Source organism: Solanum tuberosum, unplaced genomic scaffold (genome assembly GCF_000226075.1).
Source record: "Solanum tuberosum cultivar DM 1-3 516 R44 unplaced genomic scaffold, SolTub_3.0 scf00197, whole genome shotgun sequence".
NCBI lineage: Eukaryota > Viridiplantae > Streptophyta > Magnoliopsida > Solanales > Solanaceae > Solanum > Solanum tuberosum.
In genome coordinates, this window is record NW_006239125.1 from 371,743 (window position 1) to 384,148 (window position 12,406).

Sequence of the window (12,406 nt, forward strand, 5' to 3'; positions counted from 1 at the left end):
TCTTAACTTTCCTCTCTTTATTACTGCACAATGGTTTATATCTATAGACTATAGTATGCATATAACTTTCCTCTCCTCATTACTACAACAAATAAAATAATAGGTAGATCCATATGTCATCTTAGTTTCTCATAAACAAAGAACAAAAAATAAAGCATATCTATTTTTTATAATGAATTTATAACTAACCGAAAAAGTCGACCGCAAGGCTGGTAGTAAGATCTGTCGGGATCTGCAGAAAGAAACAATGGCTCTAAAGGAGATCCAATAGAACACCAACAATTAAAATGACTTAGTCAACGACAACCATATATGTTGTTCAATATTTCTATGAAAGCAAATGCATCACATGAAGCCAACATGCACTATTAAGGGTCAAGGACCTTTCTGGGTACAATGGTTTCTTAATTTTCTCTCCTCGCTCATTATTGCACGATGGTTTATATCAATAGACTATACTGTATATATATATATATATTTATATATATATAACTTTCCTCTCCTCTGGTTAAAAAACAACTAAAATACATACAGAGACATGAACCAAAATGATATTAGTTCTAAATTTAAATCAGAATTCAACACATGATTATTAGGAGTTATTTAGAGTGAGATATAAAGTATAATAATCTCAAAATATAATACAAAATCTTCATAACAAATTTTATTTCTTTATTCATTAATACCCATGTATCTTCTTCTAAATTATATGATATAAAAACTTGCTAGCATTCATGTTAATCATCACGAGAAGTCAAAACAGGACATTAAGATAGAACAAGAGTAAAACCCAAAGTTAATTATATGTTCATATAGTGAAAAGAGAATCACAAATTCTACTGAATCTTGCAGTAAGTTGAAAGAGAGAGTCTGCATTGATGAATGCTTGCAATAAATAAACAATACAGTAACAACTTGGTTTAAAGACTGAAAGATTCACCTTTATTTGCAGAGAAAGAAATCGACAAAGAGAATTTGAATCGACGACGAAAACTTGGGCTTCAAACCGAGCGAGTTTCGATGGTGAAAACTAACAGTTCGAACTGATGGTGAAAACTCAAACTTCTAACTGAGCGATAATCGGAGGCTACACATCTGTAAAGCTATGGGGAAGAGACAAGTTAGGTTTTTTTTTTAGCTTTTAGGTGAAGAGCGGGAAAGAAGATGAGCTAATTTAAAAATGCCTCCTATATTAATTTAATAAAAATAAGAGACCTCACAAGGTCTCTTATTTTAAAATATTATTTAAAAAATTTGACTAATAAAATGAGACCTCACGAGGTATCTAAAATTAAATTAGTATTTTTTATTTTAACAAATAGTGACTTCGTGAGGTCGCATATTTTATACGAAAACATACTATAAAATAAAAAAAGTAAAATAAGTCACTTATATTATTAATTAGGAAGATTTTTTTATGAAATCGGCCTCACGAGGTCTCTCCTGTTAAGAAAAAATTAAAAAAAGTTACTGATGCAAATAGCGACCTCATGAGGTCTCTTTTTAGCGACCTATTTTTGAGGTCTCTTTTTTTAAGGTCTCCTTTTGCAATATTTTTAGTAGTGGATAAGGAGTTGTATGTCAAATTTTCCAAGTGTGAGTTTTGGATTGAGTCCGTGGCATTCTTAGGACACATTGTAGCTGTTGAAGGGATACGAGTTGACACTCAGAAGATTGAGGCAGTGCAGAACTAGCCTAGGCCCACATCTCCAACTGATATTAGAAGTTTCTTGGGATTTTCTGGTTATTATAGAAGGTTTGTCGAGGGGTTCTCATCTATTTTATCCCCGTTGACAAAGTTGACTCAAAAGACAACAAAGTTTCAATGGTCGGAAGCTTGTGAGAAAATCTTTCAGGAATTGAAAACACGATTGACTACTAGCCCAGTGTTGACCTTATCAGAGGGTATACAAGGCTTTGTTGTGTATTATGACGCGTCCAAAGTTGGACTGGATTGTGTATTGATGCATAATGGCAAAGTTATAACTTATGCCTCCAGACAACTTAAGATTCACGACAAGAATTACCCAACTCATGATCTAGAGTTGGTTGCTGCAGTGTTTGCTTTGAAAATATGACGTCACTATCTTTATGGTGCTCATATTGATGTGTTCTCCGATCACAAGAGTCTCCAATATGTATTTAGTCAAAAAGAGCTTAATCTCAGACATAAGAGGTGGTTGGAATTACTCAAGGATTATGACATGAGTATTCTCTATCAACCAGGTAAGGCTAATGTTGTTGCTGATGCTTTGAGCAGGTTATCTATGGGTAGTACTGCCCATGTTGAGGAAGGTAAGAAAGAATTAGCCAAAGAGGTGCACAGACTTGCACGATTGGGAGTCCGGTTGTTGGATTCCAATGAAGGTGGAGTGGTGGTGATGAATGGGGATGAATCATCACTAGTGTCTGAAGTGAAGGAGAAACAAGACCAATATCCTGCTTTTCATGAATTTAAGGCAAATGTTCATAAGCAAAAAGTGATGGCTTTTGAACAAGAGGGAGATGGTGTATTGAGCTGTTACACCCCATATTCTACGTGTACTAGTTCTATTTATATGACGCTTATAAATTGCCTTGTGGTATAGTTATGGACTCGGTTTCCTATGCGACTAGTGACAATATAATAGGTTTAAAGTTGCAATACACTGTGCCTTCCAACACATATACGACTAAGTGAACTCAAAAACAATTCGAACTCGGGATAGTAAAAGGTAGTATTCAAAAATGGTGAAAAATAAGTGAGGTGCTTGCTTGACTAAACTATGATAGTAGGTGACACGTAGGTGATGCACCTACTTAGAATTAGTGGTCTGCATTTTAAGTGAAAAGGGCAAGTAGGTGATGCACCTACTTAGAATTAGTGGTCTGCATTTTAAGTGAAAAGGGCAAGTAGGTGATGCACCTACTTAGAATTAGTGGTCTGCATTTTAAGTGAAAAGGGCAAGTAGGTGATGCACCTACTTAGAATTAGTGGTCTGCATTTTAAGTGAAAAGGGCAAGTAGGTGATGCACATACTTAGAATTAGTGGACTGCATTTTAAGTGAAAATGGCAAGTAGGTGATGCACCTACTTAGAATTAGTGGACTGAGTTTTAAATTAAAAGGGGCAAGTAGGTGAGGCACCTACTTAGAATAAGTGGACTGCATTTAAGTGAAAAGAGTAAGTAGTTGATGCACTTACTTAAAAACTTGTGGCATAAATTAAGGAGATGATACACCTGCTTGCTTATAAGTAAAAGACCATATCATTTCTCCAATTTATTAAGTGAAAATGTCCAAAAGGGACCTCTAAAGCACTCAAGCTTATCATATCTCCATCATCACTTATTCTCCAGAAAATTGCTCTTAAGGAAAGCCATAGAAGCTCCAAGAGTTCTGGTCCATAGCTTCACCATTAAAATCTGAAGCAAACCCTTTGTTTTTAAAGTACAAGTTAGTAGAACATAGCCCATCTTAAGGAATTCAAGTGAATAATCTGATTTAACATCAAGTTAAGAGGGAAAGGACAACCTAAACCTTGAAGAATCCAAGTCTTAGCAAGTGAGGTTTCTGTCTAGCAAGGTAAGCTATGGAAATTTTCATCCCTCTCTTGTTCTTGCATTGTTTGTGAAAGTTTTTATGTGTTAATGAACTAAGAGTGTTGTCTCTATATGGTGTGAGCTTGGTAAATGTTCAGGAAGGAGGTGCTGGTTGGGAAAGCCATGGATGGAGTCCCCTTAAATTTTGATTGTGAGCTCGTTTTGAGCATCTTAAATGTAATGTTAGTTGGAACTCACGGGATGTTGATAGGAAGCCGTATGTTCATATTGCTATTTCCACATTGTGATTCTTAGGGACTGTTTTGTGTATCGTAAAATAAGGGGGTGTGGCTGGATATGTGCAGAGAAGTCATGGGAACTGGTTATAGGATAGAACATTGAAAGTGTAGTGATACACCACTTAATTGAGTGTTGCATGAGCTTACTTCCTGCCATCCCTTTGTATATTGATTTCCAAATGTTATGAAGCCTGAGGAATTTCGGAGGACCATATAAGAAGGTTGTATAGTATATGAAAAAAATTATAGGAGAATGGGTGGGAAGAACACCCTTGATGGGATCAATTATAGACTTACTGCCAATTACTATTTTGGTCTGATCAAGTAGCCCAAACTTGTTTATCAACTACTAATGCTAGTTTTATTATTTACTCCATTGTGGATAAATAATCTGAAAGGAAGATGGTTAACTCATTGTAATATCCAAAGTTGTGCAGCATAAGGCTATTCGATTTCCTATTTCTTTGGCATGAATCCAACACTTGTAAGCTTTCTAAGTGCCCTTGGTAGTGACTGATCCATAGTTGCAGTTCTTACTCCCTAGAGCATTAAAGTGAGTACTCTAATATGAGTTTATTACTAAATGTGCGTGCTTACTCTACCACGTATTAACATGCAAGGCTTAAATGTGTTTCATCGTCAAAGTTCCCTTGGCACGTATTCCCCTTATATAAATCAAAGTGATCCTAGATTACACATGGTACATATGTTTATATGGATATAGAATCTGCCCATATCAAGCCAACTTGCTTCAATTGTCTATTCCATCATATATGTCATCTTGTCACATGTCATATGTTCTCTTTATTGGTTATTACTCCATTGTGTTAGACTATTATGTTACCTCACAAGATCCCTACTTGCTCTATTGTACATTTTATATGTACTTACTTGGAATATGTATCCGTCCTTAAGTTGAATCTGCCCACGTTCTCCCTTGGTTCCACTTTCATGTGTACCTTGTATTTGATATTAGTTAGTGAGTATTTGGCTATAATATAGAGTTCAAATCTCTTGGCTGAATGTTAAATGTCTTCACTTGATATGTGCTTCAATTTGAGATGTCAAAATGCTTACTTAGTGAGATAAGCTCCTAAGTATTACATTGGTGTCACATTTGCTTCCCATATCATTGTTATTATCGTAAGTTCATATTCACATGTCTTCTACTAGTGGTTCATAGTTCCAAGTCTCAACAATGATTATGACCACCAAATCAACAATCTCAAAAGAGTTATGATCATCAAAAGAACAATCTCAAAAGAGTGATGAATACCAAAACAACAATCTCAAAGATTAAAGAATCTAAGTGAAGCAATCTGTATAATGATGGGTGGCAGCCCAGGAGAAAAAACCTAGCATGGGTCGATCCCAATTGGTATGGAAGGGTGGCAGCTCAAGGGCAAAAACCTAGCATGTACCGATCCCAATTGGTATAAAAGGGTGGCAGCCAAGGGCGAAAGCCTAGCATGGGCCGATCCCATTTGGTTGAATTATGAGGACAACATCCCAGGGGTTAAATGCCTAGCATGGGTCATCCTCTTCTACCACTGATCAGCTGGTCATTCATATCATATGCCTTATAAAGATTAGAATGCACAAAAAAGTAAAGAAAAGAATGTAACATACACGATTCCAAAAGTATAAGCAAAGGTGGTCTTTAATCCTTGGCTATTTGTATTTGGTTTCACTTGAGCTCTCATTTTACATATGGTTGTATCATGCCTTACAAATTCAGTACATTCTTTCGTACTGACGTCCCTCAATGGGGAGCTGCATTCCATGTTGTAGGTACATGTACTCAACTAGTAGATCTCCCCAATAGAAGCACATGATACTCATCGGTTATTGGTGAGCTCCAGGTTGATTTGGGGCTTTCCCGAGTCTTTACTATGTGTATTTTGATAGTTGTACAGTCATGGCTTCTAGTAGAGGCTTTGTAGACATTTTAAAACTATTATCTGTAATCATAGTTTTACCTCTCACATGTATTGGTTTAGCTAGTCGACATGTGTTGTATATGTAGCTTCTCAGTAGCAAATCTATATACATAGTAGTTCACTTTCTCATCATAGGTCACTTGTAAAGCATGTGTTCATATGGTAGTTGTCCGTCTAACCTAGGGTGAGGTGTGACATGAGGTATCAAGGTAGATTGTGTGTACCAAAGGTGGATGAACTCCAAGAGAGGATCATGGAGGAAGCTTATAGCTCCAGAACTCTATCCATCCTGGTTCCACGAAGATGTATTGTGACTTGAGAGAAGTCTATTGGTGGAGTAGTATGAAAAAGTGTATTGCAGAGTTCATCGCTAAGTGCCCGAATTGCCAACAAGTCAAGGTAGAGCACCAGAGCCCCGATGGTATGGCTCAGAACATAGATCTTCCAGAATAGAAATGGGAGATGATCAATATGGATTTCATTACTAGTTTGTCGCGGTCTCGCAGGCAACATGTTTCTATTTGGGTGATTGTAGATCGGATGACTAAATCAGCCCATTTTTTACCGGTAAAGACTACTTTTCAGCAGAAGATTATGCCAAATTATATATTAAAGAGATAGTCAGACTTCATGGTGTTTCAGTGTCCATCATTTCAGATAGAGGTTCAGAATTCACCGCACAATTTTAGAAGTCTTTCCAGAAAGGTTTAGGTTTGAAGGTAAATTTGAGTACTACTTTCCATCCTCATACTGATGGTCAAGCATAGCACACAATTCAGACTTTGGAGGATATGTTGAGGGCGTGTGTGATCGATTTCAAGGGTAATTGGGATGATTGTTTATCTCTCATCGAGTTTGCTTACAACAATTATCACTCTAGCATCCAGATGGCTCCTTATGAGTCTCTTTATGGGAGAATGTGTAGATCTTCTATTGGATGGTTTAAGGTCGGTGAAGCTGGGTTGATAGCACCATACTTGGTTCATCAAGTTATGGAGAAAGTGAAGATCATTCAAGAAAGGTTGGAAACAACGCAAAGTCGTCAGAAATTCTATACCGATGTTAGGAGGAGAGACTTGGAGTTTGAGGTGGACGATTGGGTTTATTTGAAGGTTTCACCCATGAAGAGTGTTATGAGGTAGGGAAATAAGGGGAAGATTAGTCCCCAGTATATTGGTCCTTACAAGATATCCAAGAAGATTGGCAATGAAGCCTGTGTGTTGGAGCTACCATCAGAGTTAGCAGTAGTCCATCCGGTGTTTCACATTTTTTTGTTGAAGAAGTTTATGGGCGATCCTACACTTATAATACCTATCGAGGATATCGGTATTAAGGACAACCTATATTATGAGGAGATACCCATTGAGATGCTTGATTGTCAGGTTCGCAAGTTGAGAACCAAAGAGGTCGCATCAGTCAAAGTCTTATGGAGGAATCAGTTTGTTGAGGAAGCTACTTGGAAGGCTGAGGAGGATATGAAGAATAGATACCCACATATCTTTTCTTCCAGAGAAATTCAAGACCAAGGTAATTACTTTTTGTAATGCACTCTTCAAATTGATATGCTATGTTATGTTAAATTGCATGTTGGTTGTTCTAGCTGGGTGTTAGATGTTGCCACACTTAGTTCTACTTAGAGGAATCTTATTCGAGGATGAATATTCCAAAGGGGGAGATATTGTAGCACCTCGGTCTTAGAAATCGCTAATCTTAGACAGAACTAAATTGGAAAGAGCTAATTTGAGATTTGTGCAAGTTAGTCTTCAATTATGAGTTCTGGGTCAACTTCAAACGATCATAACTTTCAGTACAAGATGAGTTAGGTGGCCCATAAGGTATCAAATGAAAGGTCTCTGAGTCCTCTTTCCAATTCAACCAAGTTTGCTAAATTCCAAGTTTGGATGAGGGAGATATGCCTATTTGAGTTCAGCCTGTCTGATTAAGGAAAGTTCATCCGAATTAAAGAGGGGTATTTTGGTCTTTTCCCTACCCCATTAGCTTTAAGCTTTCCCCCCACCTAAATAGGGGTCTAAACTGATTGAGATCAGTTTTCACAACCCTAAACACACTTAGGGTTTTAGAGAGAAGTTCAATAGGAGAAAAAGGAGAAGTTCAAGCGTTCGTTCAAGGTTCTTGCGATCGTCTAAGAATTTCGCGAAGTATTTGATCCTTACGAGGTATGTAAGCTTTCATAGAGATTGGTTCATTCACCCTCACGCCAATCATGAGTTTCTTGAGTTAATTTCGTTCATGACAATCCATGTGTTAGGGTTCTTGATGAGTTTCTTGAAGTTTCGTTCTTAAATCTTTAATAACGGGATTTGATGAGTTCTTGAGGTAAATATAATGAGTTTGAGAGTTGATTTTGAGTATATTTTCATTTACTTATTTTGGGTATAGGAATCTAAGAGCGTCTGGGAGAAATCAATCGATTCTAGGTGAATTAGTGCTAAAAATCAAATAGGAAAATTCGTCGGGTTTTCTGGGCAGGGCCTAGGGCGACGCGCCAAGAATGCACCAGGGGGCTGGCACGCCGCACAAGTAGTGCATAAAAAATGGTGCTCTATAGTTGAGGGGATGGCGCCCCGCGCCACTTAGTGCACCAGGGTTGCCTGCCCCCATCCTTCTTCCATCGTTCGTCCCGTCTAAGTTCTTTAAAAACGTATCTTCGCTCTCTTTCTGATTTTAACTAACTACATCCAATCAATGAGAAATCCTATAGATCCAAGTCATAACTCTTGAATTCATAATTCAAATTCAAGATAGAGTTAAGAGTAAAGTTCAAGGAAGTTCTTTCGAGTCATTTTCATAAGTCTTTTACAAACTTGTAAAACTTGTTTTAGAACTTGAGTACTTGAGTATGAGGATGAGGAGAGTTGAATTCATATTTTTAAATTGAATATAATGGAACTAAGTATTCCCAAGGGTAAATTATTTTACATTTAAAATTTGAGGAAACTTCGATTTCCTAATGAGTTCATGAGGAGTTTTGAGCACGATCTCTTTTAAGAGAACATTTTGAGTAGTTATCTCAAAGTTTGAGGATGAGGAAATGTTTTAAACATATGAGCATGAGTTATATTATTGGGAGTAGTATATAGCACCGATATGGGGAGGAGTTCAGACAACTCAAAGTCCTCATAAATCATGTATGCCAACATGGGTAGAGAGGTCATACTTTTTAGATGATTCCTTATTGCTTTTAAGCATAGCTTAGTGGATCAACTTAGTTGAGGATGTCTTATAGTCTAGCAAGGTATAGGATAGTTCTGGTAGCGTGGGCGAGACGCTGTATCATCACATAGCTCATAGTGATAGTTGTCGGTTAGAGAATCTCCCAAATAAGAGTAAAAGAGTTTATTAATGTATTTTTAACTACATCTGAGTTATTATCTACTGTTTAAAAGCTTTCTTTATAATGCATGTTTATTGTTGCTTTGAAATTGAACTGAGTTGAGTACTTCTGAGTTTGTGTATTGATAACATTCAAATATACTTTTTTTGAAAAGAAATATAAACGATCTTATGTAATATATTTACCAAACTATGAGTCGGGGTCGATCCCACAGAGAATATGAAAGAATATTTTCAATAGCAAATATTTGCCTCGATAGTCGTTATATAAAAATGGGGGGATTTAAGCTGAAAAAAGATTAAAAAAAATAAAAATAGCTTTGAACTAAGTATTTATTTATATTCAGATTATTAAAAGTAACTAGGAATGTGTTCCCCATAAGCTCATAACGCGGTAATCCTAATAATTGTAATCCTATCCTAGTGTATCACATGCAAAGTGGTAAGTTATATATCTCTAAATTCTTGGTCCGGCAACTAGAGAATTTCACCCCGCACCTTGGTTCAGCTACGTGTGTATAATTTACTAACTCTTACCTTTACCTCATATTAGACATCACATCAATGTATGACTTAGGTTTCCCCCTCGCACCAATTGACATTAGACTATTAGATAGTATCACACTAAATATATGTTGATAATTCTTTTCTTATTAACTACCTCCTTGGTCCGGCAAGTAGCAACAAGGCGAGTTCTAACGTTGTGCACCGTTAAAAAGACTTCTAGACTAAAGAATTGTCAATGCATGCTTCAACGATATTCAAGAATTATTTAGTTATTATTCATACTTTGTTAATCGCTCATGGTTCCCACAACCCTAGTTATGAAATTTAGCTACTCATTATCTCAAAAACACAATCAAAATTTATTAAAATAAATATGGTTGTGTTAATCATAAAAAGTTAAGAACAATAGCTAAACTATATTTTATTAATCACGAATACAAATAAATAATAAAGGAAAAGAAAGAATAAACCACAATTCTCCGGCCTCCACAACGGCTCTTCCAAAGTTCCTAAGCTAGAAGAAAATTTATATGGTGTATTATTTTTTAGTTCTTACTCCCTAAAGAATAACTTTTCATGCCCTATTTATAAATAGAGAAACCCTAAATAAAATAATTGCGTTCCAAACAAATTAGGAATCCAAAATCAAAAGAAATTGGATTCCTTTTTTTACCGTCGCGTGAACTGTCCGCGTATAACAGCACTGCCTCAAATTATTTGTTTTGCACCGCCATGCATCACGTGACCAGTTGCTTTAGAGATTGCCACGTGGCATAACAACATCAATTTGGTCTCTTCACTTTGCGCTGCAATTCTTTTATATTCAAATATTAATATAATATTTAATTTAATCCATTAAGTTGTCTGCTTGATTTCCTACTTCAACCTTCCATCTTTAATTTATTTTACCTTTAAATTTCTTCATTTTCCCACCAATTTAATCCTACAAATAAAATACACAATTTAGCACAATTCATAAAATTTATGCCCAAAATGAACAAATATAAATAATAAATGTGAGACAAATAATGATTAAAAATATGTATTTTGATCTCACATCATGTATATTTGAGTATCCTTGGGCTGAGTTGAGTTGAGTTGAGTATGTTCGTCCTTTTTAACAGTTCAAGCTTATGTCTGTGCTTTAGAGTTCCCCTTGCATGCCCATACATTCCACATACTGACACCATTTGGTCTGCATCTTTCATGATGCGGATACAGGAGTTCATGGTCATCAACAGGCGCACTGTTGATACCGCTTGCAGTTCCAGAGTTGCTTTGGTGAGCCTCCTTGGATCCAGATGATTCCCATTTACTTTTTAGTTTTGTTAGGATGTCGTGGGTCTTGTCTCGACTTCCATCATTATCATTAGAGGCTTCATAGATAGTAGTGTTTTGAGGAGTCTTTTCCATTTCTATTGTTAAATGTTTAAGACTTGAGTTGAACAATTATGTTATTGAACATTTCAAACTATATTGAGCTAAACTAATTTTAGTAATGATGTATTTATGAGTTGAGTTATATTTGAGGTTTGTTTATTGTTGAGTAAGTCTTCTGCTGAGAGTTGAGCCAGACCAAGGGTTCACTTGGGGCCAACAATAGTTCTCGAGTGCTAGTTACGTCTAGAGTGTATGTGTATGCTCGGGGAGCGACTTTTGAAAAACTCTGCGGTATTTTCAACCTTTCTTGGAGGATATTTACCTTTTCCATAGCTAATGAACCAAGTAAGGCCCTATGAACTTAACTTCACCAACTTCAAACCAACCAATTAGAGATCTTCACCTTCGCCCATATAGAGCCTCATAAGGAGCCATCTAAATGCTGGAGTAGTAACTCTTATTGTACACAAACTCTATGAGAGGCAAGTGGTCATCCCAATTCCCCTTGAAGTAAATTATGCAAGCTCTCAACATGTCCTCTTGAGTCTGAATCGTACGCTCGACTTGGTCATCTGTCTATGGATGAAAAATGGTACTAAGATTTACCTTTGAATCCAAACCTTTTAGAAATGACTTCCAAAATTGGGCACTAAACTAAGTACCTCTATCTGAAAGGATGGACATTAGAACCCATGAAGTTGGACTACCTCACAGATGTACAATCTGGCGTAGTCCTCTGTTGAATCTGTGATACACCTCTTCATACCATTCCACCAATACATTTCTCTCAAGTCATGGTACATCCTGGTGGAACCTAGATGAATCAAATACCTGGAACTATGGGACTTTTCCATGACTCTATCTTGGATGTCATCAATATTTTGAACACACAACCTACCTTGATACTTCAAAACACCATCTCCCCCTTGTTCAAAACCAATCACCTTCTACTTATGAACATTTGCCTTTAACTCGAGTTGGACAAGATCCTTGTCTTTATTTTCCTTCACTTCTACCACCCCGGATGATTCATCCCCATTCATCACAACAACTCCACCTTCACTAGAGTCTACCAGGCGAACTCCCAAACTCGCAAGTCTATGCACTTACTTCGCCTACTTTTTCTTCCCTTCCTCAACATGAGCACCCCATGGACAATCTACTAAGATTATCAACAACAATATTAGCCTTACCTGGGTAATAAAGAATATTCATATCATAGTCCTTAAGCATCTTTAACCATAATCTTTTCCTATGGTTGAACTCCTTCTAACGGAAAATATATTGGAGACTTTTGTGAATCAACATGCACACCATAAAGGAAATAACACCATATTTTAAAGGCAAAAACTAGTGCCGCCAACTCGAGATCATGAGTCGAATAATCCCTCTTGTAAATTTTCAA